This window comes from Lissotriton vulgaris, chromosome 2_1 (genome assembly GCF_964263255.1).
Source record: "Lissotriton vulgaris chromosome 2_1, aLisVul1.2, whole genome shotgun sequence".
NCBI classification, from domain to species: domain Eukaryota; kingdom Metazoa; phylum Chordata; class Amphibia; order Caudata; family Salamandridae; genus Lissotriton; species Lissotriton vulgaris.
The window spans coordinates 1438925250-1438939663 of record NC_141687.1 but is presented as its reverse complement, the minus strand read 5'-3'; the positions used below and the strand labels follow the sequence as shown (position 1 = coordinate 1438939663).

Genomic DNA, 14414 nt, shown 5'->3' with positions numbered 1-14414 from the left:
AAATTCCAAAATTGTGTTTTATGTTTTTTGGTTAATCAGTTGAATGATCTGTTGATTGTACATGGCATTCTAAAGGCTTCATGTTTTGATTGCATTAAAAAAAATCCTTATAAATCATTTGTGTTAACGGTACAGACTGCCAATACATTTCAGATGTATGTACCCTTCATCAGAGGTACACTAGCATAATGTTATTCTAAAATCAAATGGAAAAAAATGCACATTTGAAGTCTGTTCAACAGAGAAAATGAGACAGGGCACCCTAATGAGGGATGCATAATGCGCAGAAGAGCTCTCTAAAATCCTGTAAAGACTAAGAACAGCAGTGGGGGGCTTCAAGGTGGGGTCGTTGTGGGTTTGGCCAATAAATGATGATCCAAATACCACTAGAGGTCTGAACATCAATTATTTACAGTAGTAAAATGAACAAATAAATGTGATAGCAAAGAACATTAAAAAAGGGAGTTTAATGTATAAGTAGGATCCTAGCTGCAACTGTATGGCGGAAAGAACCACCTGAATTGTTTCTGACCACCCACTTTGTTGCGCCCCACCCCTCCCTCCAGCCCTCCTGTTGCTTCTCTCACTGCGGTTCTCCTGCCCTCCAAAGTGGTGTCCCAAGCCTGGCCTTGCTACTTTAGTTGCAGTCCCCATCACAATCCATGGATTCATTATTTTCCAATTGCAAATAGAAGGGGTTGTCCCTTTCAAAACCCCATCCGCCCCCATTTGTTATTCGGAAATAATCGTAATAATCCTTTTATGAGGCAGAAATAATTTTATGGTATATAACGAGTCTTTTGTAAATTAAGAAAAGCGCCTTTGAAGTTGCATACCCCTGAGATTTTGTACATCGCAGAGTTTGTGATTGCTTGGGGCGGCTCCTCCGCAATGGCGGAGGAGTTTCGCCCCACTGGCTCCGAGCCAGCAGGTGAAAAATAAAATGATATACTATAATCGTTTTATTTATCATTTGCTGGCTCTGAGCCAGCACGTGCAGAGAGGGGTGGGGCCGCAACCATGGGAGGGGGAGGAGGACTGGTTTGTGCACTTATAAGTAAGTGCACATGTGTGTTTGGCCGGCTTTCTTAGGCGGGTCCAACATATATGGGCACTTAGGTTTCTCAAACCGCATATGAGGGAAGAATAAAGCACAGGAAAGAAAGAAAGGAAAAAAGCAAGGGGAAGTGGAATTGACAGCACCAACTCAGCTACAGTAGAGTCCGTAGGAGGCTGTGGTCTCTGTCAGAGGGTGTGGAGGCGGCCGATGTCAGACTAGTGCAGCGTGTACCTTTCCTGACACTCCTGCCTGACCGCCCACTTAATCGCCCCAGCACCAACCTGGTTAGGCTCAGAAAAACAGTGCCCATCACAACGCACAAAATAAGGCCCATTAAAGTGAGAGGCCCTTACTTGGCGACTGGAGCCAAAATGAAAAATACTAATGCCAGTACCACAGCACATAGTAATTCGTCCCCCGGTGGCAGCACGAAGCCTCTGGGCCCAGCCCTAGACATGTGCAATCCTGGCACCCTGCAAACAACGCCAACGCACCAGCATGGCACGCCCTCCATACAAAAGGTCTTAGCAGCGAAAAATCACCAACCTAAAATTCACAGCAAATTCTACTGTATAACCTCTGCTGAATCGCCAGACCTCCCGAGGCTTCGCCGGGAGCAACAACGCTGCCGAGGCGCGGCGCAACGATCTTTTTAAATAGTGCTTGGACACTTTTACTTACCCTGCTCCTGCTTCAGGGGCTGCGCTGAGGACACCGCGCACCCCCCTATCCTCTTGGGACTTCCTGTTAGCCGCCACCAGAGCGCCCCACGCTGAGCGTTCCCTCCCCCTCTGACGGGCAGGTCACGAGGGCGGGGACGGGCGTGTGCTACATCTTGGGCTGCTCTCTGGTTGGCGGGGCAGCTCCTCTGTCCCTCCACCCCCTGCCACGCCCTACCACTTCCGGCTCCCTATTTATGGCACTACTATCCCGGCCGCGCAGCGGACGAGCGCAGCGGGCGCGACGAAGGCGCGCCGAAGTTGCGCCTAAGTTAAGCCCGTCTGCGCCCGTCCGCGACGGGCCGGGACCAGGGGCCACACCCCCTGCTTCCTTGTTGTCATACACGCCTGCTCAACTCCTCTCCTACACCATTGATGTGCCTCTTCCCCACACCCTCATGCAGCATCTTGCTGCTTTAGATATCTATGTCCCCCGCTCAGACCGTGTTGTGTCTCCTCACCCAATTTTTCCCCCCCCTACGCCAGACATCGATTCCCTCCCCATTGGACCCTCATCTCCCCCTCACACTGCTTCTGCTTATCTCCTCAACACTCGTTCGGCAGGCAAACACCAACTTGACCTGTTTAATCTTCTTACTACAGACTCCCCTGATTTTCTGTTCCTAACGGAAACATGGTTTTCGGAGGCTTCCCTCCCCGACATTCTTGCCATCCTTCCCCATTCCTATTATGTCCTTCGGGCTGACCGCCCCGCGGACAAGGTCGGGGGGGGTGTTGCCATGATTGTCCGATCCACTATTCAATTCCAGCTTCTCCCCCAAGCACCCATCGCTGGAGTGGACTTCCTGGTCGCTCGCTCCTCCAATCTGCCGGCACCTCTCACCGTTGTCCTTGTCTACCGCCCTCCCCTGAACATGCCCCTGTTCGTAGCTTCCTTGCAGGAACTTCTCGCCACGCTGGTGGTTAATAACTCCTCTGTCCTCTTGCTTGGGGACTTTAACTACTGGCCTGGCGATCCCAGGGAGGACTCAGCATCTAAGGACTTCACGGCCACTCTCCTCTGTCTCAACCTTAAGTCTCACGTCCTGGTTCCTACCCACAAATTCGGACACATCCTGGACCAAGTCTGGTCATCTCAGGACATAGTCTCCCCCCCCAGTATCCTCCCATGTACTTGGTCTGATCATTCCCTCATCTCCTTCTCTATCACCACTGGCTCCCTTCACAAGCCCCTTCGCCCCAAGAATGTTTTCTCCCGTAGCTGGAATCGTGTTGACTTGGCCTCCCTCTCTCACTCCCTTGCTTCTTCCTCCCCAGACCTCACTGGTATTCCCCTTGACTCACAGGCCGCTGCAGTTGGTAACTGGCTCTCCTCTGCATGTGATTTAGTAGCCCCCCTCAAGCTAGTCAAATCCATCCGCCCTCACGAGGCTCACCGTTGGTTTAGCCCGGAGCTCAAGACTCTTAAACTGGAGCTTAGACGCTCAGAGCGCCTTTGGCGCCGTAGCTACTGCCCTGACCACAAGGCCAAATACAAAATTCTTCTTAAGGAGTACAAGCAGGCCATTTTGGCCACTAAGACCAAGTACTTCTCTGAACAAGTGGCGCTCTCGGCCAACAAAGCTAAAGAAATTTTCTCTCTGGTAAACAACTTGGCCACCTCTGATTGTGCTTGCCCTCACTTCACTCCCTCCCAGGCCCTCTGCTCTTCTCTTAACAACTTCTTTATCGAGAAGATTGTAAAAATTAAATCTAACATCTTGGTCACTCCTTCTACTCCTCCTCACTCTGTTCCCTCTGCGCCTAAATCCTCCTTCTCCTCTTTTCCCCCCCTCCCCTTGGACTCTTTTCTAGCTCTGCTCACCAAAATCAAGTCTGGCTCCCCCACTGACTGTGCCCCTGCCCGTATTCTTAAAACCCTTTTTTCTTCCTGTCCTGATACCCCTCTCTCCTTTCTTAATGCCTCTCTTTCCACTGGATTGGTCCCTTCTTCATTTAAATCTGCTATTGTTTCTCCCATTCTTAAAAAGCCTGGTCTCGACTCTTCTCTTCCTTCTAACTTCAGACCTATCTCTCTTCTGCCTTATCTTGCTAAAATTCTTGAATCTTACGTTACTTCCTGTCTCTCCGTTTATGTTGAACAGAACCAGCTCCTGGCTTCTCACCAAGCTGGTTTCCGTTCGGGTCATTCGACCGAAACCGTGGTGTTAGCCGTCCTCGACGAGCTTAAGGCCAAGGCCGACGTCAACTCCCCCCAAGCTTTGATCCTCCTCGACTTGTCCGCTGCGTTTGACACGGTCGACCATAACATTCTTTTGGACCGTGTCAGCGCAGCGGGCATTCGAGGTTCTGCCTTCTCCTGGATCACCTCCTTCCTGACAGGGCGTTCTCAAGCCGTTCACCTTCCCGGCTTCTCTGCTTCTCCCCTCCCGGTGCCCTGTGGGGTCCCCCAAGGTTCCTCTCTCTCTCCCCTTCTTTTCAATCTCTATATTCACCCTCTTATCTCTTCCCTTCTTGAGCTGGGGGTCTCTGTGTATAACTACGCTGACGACCTCCAGCTCGTCTTTGATCTTTCCTCTTCTTCTCACTCTCTATCCTTTTTTCACTCCACCATGGTCTTCATTTCTGGGTGGATGAGCGCCAACCACCTCAAGCTCAACCCAGATAAGACTGAGCTTGTCCTGATTGGCGGCTCATCCAGTCCCTGGTCCCCTGCCTTTTGGCCTCCCATTCTTGGCCCCCCTCCTACCCCCGTTCCCTCTGTTAAAACTTTGGGCATCAAGGTCAGACAGGACCTGTCCATGCATGGCCAGGTCAGTGCCGTGGTGTCCTCCTGTTTTCTTTCCCTCCGAATGATCCAGAAAATTTCTCGTTTCTTTTCTCTTGACTCCCTTAAAATCATTATTTCTGCCCTTATCACTTCCCGCCTTGATTATGGCAATAGCTTGTTCGCTGGCATCCCTGCCTATGAAACCCGCCGCTTACAAGATATCCAGAATCAGGCCGCCCGTCTTATCTTTCACTTGCCCAAAACCCATCACATCACTCCCGTCCTCAAATCCCTTCACTGGCTGCCCAGTTTGCAGAGATCTCTGTTTAAACTAGGGTGCCTTGTTTATCGGGCCCTTGATCACTCTGCACCGGCTTTCATCAATTCTTTGATTTCCCGTCACACCCCTGCCCGCACTCTCCGTTCATCATCTTCTGCCCTCCTCACTGTTCCCCGCTTTCACAAATCTCGCACTGGTGGAACCCGTTTTTCTGTTCTTGCTCCCCGGTTCTGGAACTCCCTTCCTCTTTCTATGCGTTCGATCCCTATTTTTTCTCATTTCCGTAAAGCGCTGAAAACTTTTTTGTTTGCCCTGGCCTACCCCTGCTAAACCTCCTGGCCCTGTCTGTTCGGTTCTTTAGAGCTCCCAGCGCCAGGAAGCCGTTTGGCCATCGTGCGCTCTACAAATATTTTTCATTCATTCATTCATTCATTCATTCATTAAGTGCTGCGTCGGGCGTTGGCCGACGGCAGCACTACCTCCCCAGTGCTGCGCAAGACCATTGGATGTCCATTCAGCACTAGTTCCAATGGACAGCGCAGCACTGGGGAGGGATATTTGCGCCGCATCTAAGGTGTTAAAGAACCAAGCATGGGCTATTCTCACATCAAACTCTAACATTCTGGCACTGCCGTCCCCCTTGGAGCTAACCATCCTTAACCAAGAAAAAAGGGGGTGGAGGGTGAAAGAAGGGTTCTATATCGCCCAACTGGGAATTCCTATATGGTACTATAGCAATTAAGTAGGTATGGTGCACACAATGGATGAATGTTCACCCGACATTCATAGGTTAGAGCCTAAATCTGAGGTTCTATGTACATCTATATGTAGTCATCCGGCACACTTAAGCAAATTATGTATCACAGTTGTATAGCAATAATGTACTCTTCAAGCGTAGTTTCTTCAATCTTGATCTTAACAAGTTGTTCATTGTAATCTTCACAATAGCCTTTAGAATAGCTGTAGCCAACACGTATTTCGCAGTAATCACAACTTCATCAGGGCTCCATAACATAGATATTCCAGGTAGACACTGTTTATTACAGTGGCATCCTTAGTGACCTGAAGAAGGCCTTGAATCCGGCTAACCAGGAAAAAAATCTACAACACATGGCCTTAAGGCAGAGGCGTTTTAAGGTATGGGCATTTTGGGCTCTGGCCTCAGTCATTTAGGGGGGCCCTGATAGAGCCCGATCTGCTCTGCTGTGTCTTGCCCTGGTGACCTTGAATCATTCTTAAACAGATTGTTTCAAATACCGTTTTCATTTCATTTATTTTTAATGTGGGTGATGTGTGAGAGTCTATTACAAACATTTTGCAGAGAAATGTTGTGTTTATTTTTCATGCAACATCCATAAAAAGGTTTCTTTAAGATCAAAAAAGGACCTCACATATTCATATGCCACAGAGATTAGTTGCAATATTAGTGAGATGCTGCTGTGTTACAGACTGAAAGACCTAAGATAATTTCACAAGGTGACTACTTTTTAATTATGTCCAAAGCTGTAACTGGTTTAATGATTTTCTACTGTTGTATTCCTGCTTAAGTGCTTGTTTAATGTTTTTTTACAAATGAATTGTATTTTAACTGCCATGTGCTTTTTAAGATATTTCATATCGAAATAAAGCTTTGTACTACTACTGTTACAAATATTAGATGTAAATACATTTACATTCTGCCACAGAGAAGCGGACGAAGGCACTAAAAAGAGGCGGAACTCCCCTGAGAAAGGTTCGAAGAAGGACCAGCGCCTGTCTGTGACTACAGCAGGGCTTTAAGTGGGCCGGGTCTCAAGGGGTCTGAGCACCAGGAGTTTTTTAATAGAGGCCACAAAACGGGTCTCTATCGGGCTCTGTTTTGCGTCCTGGCACATGTGGTCCGTTTTTTTCCAGACTCCAGAGACAGCAGTTTACTGTCACTGCAGTCCGTAAAAAAGTGCCAGGACGCAAAACAGCAAGATAGAAACCCGTTTTGAGACAAGCACATGGATGTGCGCTGCCCACACTGCTCACTTCTCACTAGTGGAGAAGTTACGGCATGACGTCATGCCAGGTGAGCTTTGTGGGGAAAGGGAAATCCTTTAAAGAGTCATTTTCTCTCTGGATTTCCCTTCTCTTTCTGAAACGCAAGAGCAGCAACATTGTGGTAGGGTCACCAGGGCTTTAATTGGAAGCTTTTTCAATATTATATGTAACAAGATATAGTTGCAGCTTATTTATCTTATGCAACTAATAACCATTGACAAAGCCAATAGTCCTTACTTGTTGTAGATATAATGTTACTTATTGTATCACATATCTGGATGCAATGACAGAAACAGCAAAATACAAGTTGGGCGGCACACTATACTAAACAAAGATTTTTAGAGCAAGTGTTTAAAAGCCACGCCCCTAATTAGTAGCCACGCCCCTTTGAGAGACCCTCCAGTTTTTTCATCCCACTTAAAGCCCTGGACTACAGCCACATGGAATCAGAGACTGCAGACGCAAAGGTCCGAGACAGGAGACTGCAGTGTCTCATCAGAAGCTAGAGACAGACGCCGTGCTAAAATGCAGGCGGCTGCTGGGGCATTTAGTAGAGAAAAGTGCATAACAAGGAACTAGAGTCCCGCTGGCACCCCTCACTCCGGGGTACCAGTATGCTCAGGAGAACGGACAGTGCTCTCGCATTGAAAGTATTATTCACCCCAGCAGAGAAGCGCAGGTACTCTCCCAGTCCAGCTGAATGAGTGCAGGCAGGGCCGGCGCTAGGCATGGGCAGCGTGGGCAGCTGCCCAGGGCCTCACAGCCAGGGGGCCTCGCGCTTTCAAATACGTCAAAGATTGGAGGCCCTGGGGGCCCAGGAGGCCCAAGGGATTTAATCATTATCTGCCTGCCGGTCCGTCTCTCTTGGCCTAATCGCTGCATCTGCATGAGGATAGCAGCGATTAGACAGGTCATTCAAGAGCCCTCCCCTCTCAAGTGCGCCCTGCCCCTGGATGAATAAGAAGCAGGATAACCTGCAGGGGGCTAAAGGAAAGAAAGAATGACGGCGCCTCACACTGAAAACAGCTTAGCTCATCCAGGACTAAGGAAATAGAGCACAGAGTAAATGAAAAGGGTATGAAATACGGAATCAAGTGAGAGGGGGCGGGGGGAGCAGATAGGTGTGAGATAGCAGCCAGACAAGAGGTGCAGGAAGAGTAGCACAATCAGAATGTAAAATTGGCTGGACTAGGGCTTTCAGTGTGCTAGGTCCCTCGAGTCTTTATCTGGTGGTAAATTAAAATCGATATTGAAAGAGGCCCCTACCAGACCCTATATTCATGACCTTTACTTTACCTACAAAAACAATGATCCTGTATCAGCACAATAATTGTATAACACAGTGGCCGGGTTGGACATTAGGGCAATCAGGCAGTGTGTAATGGTCCAATCTGCCAGGTTAGTATTTGACCTGTTTTTTGGGCTGTTTGTTTGCCTGCTTTATGGTCAGATGAACATGTTTTTAATGTTTATTTTCATGATATTAAAACAAACATTGCCTGCTGCAAAATCAAATCTATGCAATCTCTCATACCTTACAAAAAACGTAAACAGCATGTCTTTACAAGTTAAAAACTGCCCTAATTTTAACACTTTTCTAGCTAACTAATTCACTAACGGGGGCCACTTTTATTTTTGTGCTGGGCCTATTTCCTGACCCTATGAGGTCACTTCCTGTCAGGTCAAATCTTATGCAAATTATAGGGGCCTCGCATGTTCCTATTCTGCCCGGGGCCCCACAAATCCTAGGACCGGCCCTGAGTGCAGGGACTCCTTTCTATGCACACAGATCCGAAGCGTGAGGTACTCAGCTAGTAATCAGAGACTGCGGGGAGAGGGGGCAGAGACAGGCGACGAGGAGACAAGAATCGGAGAGGCCAGGCACCCGAGACAGACAGGTGCGCATGGAGCGACGGAGCCCAGAGACTGAGGAGAGATGGGACAGAGACAGGCGACGAGGAAGACCAGAACCGGAGAGGCCAGGCACCCGAGACAGACAGGTGCGCATGGAGCGACGGAGCCCAGAGACTGAGGAGAGATGGGACAGAGACAGGCGACGAGGAAGACCAGAACCGGAGAGGCCAGGCACCCGAGACAGACAGGTGCGCATGGAGCGACGGAGCCCAGAGACTGCGGTGCAGAAGCACGGATCAGAAACACGGACCAGAGACCCCTGGGACAGTGACACTAACACGGAGCGGAGACCACTGGGGCAGTGACACTAACACAGACCAGAGACCACTGGGACAGTGACACTAACATAGAGACACTAACACGGACCGGAGACCACTGGGACAGCGACACGAACACGGACCGGAGACCACTGGGACAGTGATACTAACACAGAGACACTAACACGGAGCGGAGACCACTGAGACAGTGACACTAACACGGACCTGAGACCACTGGGACAGTGACACTAACACAGACCAGATACCACTGGGACAGTGACACTAACACGGAGCGGAGACCACTGGGGCAGTGACACTAACACAGAGCGGAGACCACTGGGACAGTGACACTAACACAGACCAGATACCACTGGGACAGTGACACTAACACGGAGCGGAGACCACTGGGGCAGTGACACTAACACAGAGCGGAGACCACTGGGGCAGTGACACTAACACGGAGCGGAGACCACTGGGACAGTGACACTAACACGGACCAGAGACCACTGGGACAATAACACTAACACAGAGACACTAACACGGACCTGAGACCACTGGGACAGTCACACTAACACGGAGCAGAGACCACTGGGGCAGTGACACCAACACAGACCAGAGACCACTGGGACAGTGACACTAACATGGAGCAGAGACCACTGGGGCAGTGACACTAACACGGAGCGGAGACCACTGGGACAGTGACACTAACACGGAGCGGACACCACTGGGACAGTGACACTAACGCGGAGCGGAGACCACTGGGACAGTGACACTAACGCGGAGCGGAGACCACTGGGACAGTGACACTAACACAGAGACACTAACACGGACCGTTGACCGCTGGGAAAGTGACATTAACATGGACGCGAGACCACTGGGACAGTGACACTTAGACGGACTAGAGACCACTGGGACAGTGACACTAACACAGAGACACTAACACGGACCGGAGATCACTGGGACAGTGACACTAACACAGAGACACTAACACGGAGCGGAGACCAATGGGCCAGTGACACTAACACTGACCGGAGACCACTGGGACAGTGACACTAACACGGAGCGGACACCACTGGAGCAGTGACACTAACACAGAGACACTAACACGGACCGGAGACCCCTGGGACAGTGACACTAACACAGCGCAGAGACCACTGGGACAGTGACACTAACACAGACCAGAGACCACTGGGACAGTGACACTAACACGGAGCGGAGACCACTGGGACAGTGACACTAACACAGACAAGAGACCACTGGGACAGTGACACTACCACGGAGCGGAGACCACTGGGACAGTGACACTAACACAGACCAGAGACCACTGGGACAGTGACACTAACACGGAGCGGAGACCACTGAGACAGTGACACTAACATGGAGCGGAGACCACTGGGACAGTGACACTAACATGGACGAGAGACCACTGGCACAGTGACACTTAGATGGACCAGGGACCACTGGGACAGTGACACTAACACGGAGCGGAGACCACTGGGACAGTGACACTAACACAGACCAGAGACCACTGGGACAGTGACACTAACACGGAGCGGAGACCACTGGGACAGTGACACTAACACAGACCAGAGACCACTGGGACAGTGACACTAACACGGAGCGGAGACCACTGGGACAGTGACACTAACATGGACGAGAGACCACTGGGGCAGTGACACTTAGACGGACCAGAGACCACTGGGACAGTGACACTAACATGGTCCAGAGACCACTGGGACAGTGACACTTAGACGGACCAGAGACCACTGGGACAGTGACACTAACACGGAGCGGAGACCACTGGGACAGTGACACTAACACAGACCAGAGACCACTGGGACAGTGACACTAACACAGAGACACTAACACGGACCGGAGACCACTGGGACAGTGACACTAACATCGACGAGAGACCACTGGGACAGTGACACTTAGACGGACCAGAGACCACTGGGACAGTGACACGAACATGGACGAGAGACCATTGGGACAGTGACACTAACACAGAGACACTAACACGGACCGGAGACCACTGGGACAGTGACACTAACATGGACGAGAGACCACTGGGACAGTGACACTTAGAAGGACCAGAGACCACTGGGACAGTGACACTAACATGTTCCAGAGACCACTGGGACAGTGACACTTAGACGGACCAGAGACCACTGGGACAGTGACACTAACATAGAGACACTAACACGGACCGGAAACCACTGGGACAGTGACACTAACATCGACGAGAGACCACTGGGACAGTGACACTTAGACGGACCAGAGACCACTGGGACAGTGACACTAACATGGACGAGAGACCACTGGGACAGCGACACTAACACAGAGACACTAACACGGACCGGAGACCACTGGGACAGTGACACTAACATGGACGAGAGACCACTGGGACAGTGACACTTAGACGGACCAGAGACCACTGGGACAGTGACACTAACATGGTCCAGAGACCACTGGGACAGTGACACTTAGACGGACCAGAGACCACTGGGACAGTGACACTAACACGGAGCGGAGACCACTGGGACAGTGACACTAACACAGACCAGAGACCACTGGGACAGTGATACTAACACAGAGACACTAACACGGACCGGAGACCACTGGGACAGTGACACTAACATTGACGAGAGACCACTGGGACAGTGACACTTAGACGGACCAGAGACCACTGGGACAGTGACACTAACATGGACGAGAGACCACTGGGACAGTGACACTAACACGGAGCGGAGACCACTGGGACAGTGACACTAACACAGACCAGAGACCACTGGGACAGTGACACTAACATAGAGACACTAACACGGACAGGAGACCACTGGGACAGTGACAATAACATCGACGAGAGACCACTGGGACAGTGACACTTAGACGGACCAGAGACCACTGGGACAGTGACACTTAGACGGACCAGAGACCACTGGGACAGTGACACTAACACGGACCAGAGACCACTGGGACAGTGACACTAACATGGACGAGAGACCACTGGGACAGTGACACTTAGACGGACCAGAGACCACTGGGACAGTGACACTAACACGGAGCGGAGACCACTGGGACAGTGACACTAACACAGACCAGAGACCACTGGGACAGTGATACTAACACAGAGACACTAACACGGACCGGAGACCACTGGGACAGTGATACTAACACAGAGACACTAACACGGACCGGAGACCACTGGGACAGTGACACTAACATGGACGAGAGACCACTGGGACAGTGACACTTAGACGGACCAGAAACCACTGGGACAGTGACACTTAGACGGACCAGAGACCACTGGGACAGTGACACTAACACGGACCAGAGACCACTGGGACAGTGACACTAACACGGACCAGAGACCACTGGGACAGTGACACTAACATGGACGATAGACCACTGGGACAGTGACACTTAGACGGACCAGAGACCACTGGGACAGTGACACTAACATAGACCAGAAAACCCAGAGACAGCTAACGGCAGAGACACGAATCAAAGGGGGCACAGACTGTGTTAAGACAGGTGACTGCAAAGACATGGGCTAGAGACAGTAGACACTGCGATAAGAGACGTGCAGGGAGTGCACACAGTCACTGAGGCTTGATAGGGTGCGGGCAGAGGGGACTGCTGAGACATGGATCAGGCGCTGCGTAGACTGCCAGTGCCACGTATCTGAGACAGACGACGGAAGAGGCGAAGATCATACACCGCAGCCTCTGATCAGAGACGGAGACTGCGGTGATAAGGGGACCAGAGACTGCGGAGACAGACCGTGTTATGTGACTGTAGAGATAAAGGCACAAATGCGAGCTGTGCAGACGGGAAGTAGAGACACGGCTCAGAGACATACTCCTAAGACAGACAGAGGACAGCAACAAAGCTCAAAGACAGGCGACTACAGGCAAAAAAAGTCAAACGCTGCAGACTGCAGGCCCAGAGAGGGGCCAGGCACAAACACAATTAAGACTGCAGAGACCGTAAGGCCGCTGAGACCTGAATCAGATCGTAGGCGATAGACAGCAGATACAAACAGACGCAAAAGTCACACAAACACAGATAAAGAGACACGCGACGCACAGCGATGAGACGCACGAGACAGCAGACAGGAGAAACACGGGTCAGACATTCATCAGAAAGAAAGCGCTTCGACGCCGCTTCAGGGATGGTAAGCGATATATAAATACAATGACACACATCAATCAAAAACAGCACAGAACGAACGGGGGGACAGGAACGCACAGCTGAGTCTGGCTGGACACGGACAGGTCAGCAGACCCGCGCAGGAAACACATAAACCGGAGAGACTTACCGGAGGGTTAATGGAGCTGAGAGACTGCGAGGCTGGCTGGAGGGGGAGTGCCACCGCCGAGGGCATGGGTGCGGCCTGGGCGGACATGGGGGTGGGGCGGCAGACTCACCTACCCAACACAGACAGATGTTTACCATCACCACCCACACACCAGGCGCCTGCTTGTAAACTCTAGCACCTTACACAGTAGCAGCAATCCTGACAGATTCCACCTAGATTACAAGGCAGCCCAACAACAATCACCCAATGCACAAAGAGAACACTACCAGGCCCTGGGGTGTGTCTGGGCCTCACCCTGCGAGCTCCCAGATGTGTGATAGCTCGGCGGGTGAGCGCTCGCTGCAGAGGCCGGCGAGTAACCTGCAAGCCACCCGTTCTCATCCTAATGACGACCCGGCTACATCCTTCGACGTTTCCACGTTTGCCGCACCGCGTGCTCTTGAGCAACAACATCCTTTGGCTTCGGTTACAACTGTTACGATTGCAAAATGGGTTCATCAACCCACTGCCGCAATCCGCCTGGGGGTTCACAGCTTCAGGAAAGCAGCTCAGTGGGTTACAGCACCTGGCACGGCCTGCCGGTCACAATTAAAGTAAGCTAGCTCCAATGGTCAGCAAAGCTGGCGCAGAGGTCTGGGTTTGTGACCATCATACGTCCTTTGTGTCTGAGCTGCAGTGCTGTAAACACTGGTTCTCTCTCCCAATTTAGTCTTTCCTCTGCCCGGGGGCGCTTAGCGCAGGGCAGGTCCCAACACCCGTGAGTTACAGAGCCATGGAACCGAGAAAATCAGTACTATCAACTGCTAATTAAAGAAACGAGTTATTTTAATTATAAGCAAGAGATACATGACGAATGGTGTACATATCGAAAAGGCGCGCAAATAACAGCCCTACAAGAGCTGGAGTGCACGGCTCAGAGGCCCGCGGGGGGTGGTGGACCAGAAGAGGTGAGCAGCCAAACCACAGCCTGCAGAAGCGAGGCACAGCGGACCGCACAGAGAACGGAAATGAAACCCACGCTGGAACAAGAGACAAGACGCAAAGCAAGCACAAATAGAAACTACAGACTAACAAAGAGATAACTGCAAACGTTAAGTCGGCCAACCC

The 14414-nt window shown here is 51.0% G+C and overlaps 1 protein-coding gene across 3 annotated transcripts in view; it reads right to left on the bottom strand.

Annotated features, from left to right (window-relative positions):
- Window positions 1-14414, bottom strand: part of SYTL1 (synaptotagmin like 1) — a 444266-nt gene that overhangs the window by 263101 nt on the left and 166751 nt on the right. The window contains exon 1 of one of the 3 annotated variants that reach the window (XM_086957274.1): window positions 13308-13368. The exons of the other annotated variants lie outside the window; for them this stretch is intronic. The gene's annotated coding sequence lies outside the window, so the exon portion shown is untranslated. Of the gene's footprint in view, window positions 1-13307; window positions 13369-14414 lie in introns of those variants that run through there. 3 annotated transcript variants of the gene reach the window in all.